This window comes from Marmota flaviventris, chromosome 10, assembly GCF_047511675.1.
Source record: "Marmota flaviventris isolate mMarFla1 chromosome 10, mMarFla1.hap1, whole genome shotgun sequence".
In the NCBI taxonomy this organism is placed as follows: domain Eukaryota; kingdom Metazoa; phylum Chordata; class Mammalia; order Rodentia; family Sciuridae; genus Marmota; species Marmota flaviventris.
Window position 1 is genome coordinate 22,856,206 of NC_092507.1, and position 2,454 is coordinate 22,858,659.

Genomic DNA, 2,454 nt, shown 5'->3' on the forward strand with positions numbered 1-2,454 from the left:
CTAAAATATATCTTTTGGGGGCTGGGATTGTGGCTTAGCGGTAGAGCGCTCGCCTAGCATGGGTGGGACCGGCGTTCCATCCTCAGCACCACATAAAAAATAAAGGCATTGTGTTGTGTCCATCTACACCTAAAAAATAAATATAAAAAAAAATAAAATATATCTTTTAAAAAAAAAAAAAGACTCATTTGGGCAGCATAGCAAGACCTGGCAAAAAGAAACAGACAAAATTAAAAATAAGAGCTAGGGTTGTGGCTCAGTGGTAGAGAGCACTTACCTAGCACGTGTGAGGCGCTAGGTTTGATCCTCAGCGAAAAAGAGAGAGGAAGGAAGGAAGGAAGGGATTGTCTCCATCTACATCAAAAATAAAATGAAATAAGGTAAAGCCACAGATTTGAGCAATGCTGTGAATTCTAAACAAGAAACCTCAGGAAAATTAAGGCCAGTATGTGGGTGAGGAGTAAAGAGGTGGTGGCTGTCCTTTCACCATTCTCAAGGGACATGGGGTCATGTCAGGACAGCATAATGGCCCTGGTGGAAGCAAAAAAAGGAAAGAAAGAAGGAAGGAAGGAGGAGGGAGAAGAGAAGAAGAAAAGGTGATTGCAAAGGAAAAGAGAAGCTAGAAAGTATCAATAAAATTCCAGAACTGAAATTCTGGTCAATGTGATCATAAAGAGTCTCAGAGAGAGAGAGAGAGAGACAGTGGTACATGAGAAAAGTGCAAAAGTACTTGCTTATTAGAAGAAATATGGATAAGGCTCAAAAATGGATAGAAATTAAATAAATATGAGAATCGGTTTTTGCTAAGACACATCATAAAATAAAACTAGCATTCATAACTTTTTTTTTTTTTTTTTTTTTTGGCAACTGGGATTGAACCCAGGGGTGCTTAACCACTGAGCCACATCCCCAGCCCTTTTTTATATTTTATTTAGAGACAGGGTCTCCCTGAGTTGCTTAGGGCCTCAGTTAGTTGCTGAGAATGGCTTTGAACTCATGATCCTCCTGCCCCTGCCTCCTGAGCCACTGGGGCACACTTATAACTTTCAAGCCAGGAAACTTCAACAGGAAAAGTGTAAAGAAAAACAGAATCAAAGTACAGTAAATGGTAAATATTTAATACAACAATAAAAACTCTTAAGAAGAGGAATGATTCTGTGTAGAGCACTTCCTAGCACATACAAGGTCCTGGATTCAAGGCCCCAGGTTTGACTCTTAGCATTGGGAGAAAAACAAAGATAGATGTTTTAAAGATTTATTTGCTAATGTTTACATTTTCATAGTCTGTTCTAGATGATCAGGGGGAAAAAAATGGGAGTGGAATGGATGGGTAGCTAAGTGGTAGAGGCGCTGGGTTTGATCCCAGTACTCAAAGAAATAAAATCATAGACTAAAATTTTCCATAATGATGATAAGCATTTAGCAGAAATCAAAGTCAAAATTTAGAAGGTGATGTCTGAGATAAAGATTCCACAGTTGATGCCTGTAATCCCAACAGCTTGGGAGGCTAAGGCAGGAGGAGAGTAAGTTCAAAGCTAGCCTCTGGGGGCTGGGTTTGTAGCTCAGTGGTAGAGCGCTTGACTCACATGTGTGAGGCCCTGGGTTCAATCCACAGTGTCACATAAAAATAAAGATATTGTGTCCATCTACAACTAAAAAAAAAAAAAAAAACCCAGCCTCAGCAATGGCAAGTTGCTGAGGTAAAAAAAAAAAAAAGGAGTTAAACTATTTACCTGGCAGAGGACACACAATGATCACAAAAGTGATTTTCCCCGAGTGTGGCTTATCCACAGCACTGCAGATGTGCTGACCCCTGTGATTTCTCCAAATGTAGGAAACTTGCATAATTTGTGGTAGTGGGGGACTACAGTAGCACTCTCCCCTCTCTAAGAAGGAGGAAGAGAAGGAAGAAAAGAAAAAGAATGAGTAACAAACTCCATTTGTTTTTCTTTTATTTTTAAATTTTACTTGCTTGTTTAAACTTGTTTAAAGTTAAACAGATTGAAAATAACATTTAAAGCCAGGCGCGGTGGCACACGCCTGTAATCCCAGTGGCTTGGGAAGCTGAGGCAGGAGGATCATGAGTTCAAAGCCAGCCTCAGCAATTTAGTGAGGCCCTGTCTCTAAATAAAATATATGAAAGGACTGCAGATGTGGTTAACTGCCTCTGCATTCAATCCTTGGTACAAAAAATAAAAATAATTGGGCTGGGGATGTGGCTCAAGCGGTAGCGCGCTCACCTGGCATGTGTGCGGCCCGGGTTCGATCCTCAGCACCACATACAAACAAAGATGTTGTGTCCACCGAAAACTAAAAAATAAATATTAAAATTCTCTCTTTAAAAAAAAAAAATAAAAATAATAATAACATTTAAGATATACAATCTAATTTCCATTTTATTTTATTGGAATGTGTGACTAACTTAACTGGAGAGCAAAAAGATTCCTCTTGCAG

At 39.3% G+C, this 2,454-nt stretch overlaps 1 non-coding gene across 1 annotated transcript; it reads left to right on the top strand.

The window, feature by feature from the left end:
* The first annotated feature begins 1,725 nt into the window (after positions 1-1,725).
* On the top strand, positions 1,726-1,885 carry LOC114094537 (U1 spliceosomal RNA). The gene has a single exon (XR_003583049.1). It is a non-coding gene; the product is annotated as a U1 spliceosomal RNA (small nuclear RNA).
* Positions 1,886-2,454: the final 569 nt, after the last annotated feature.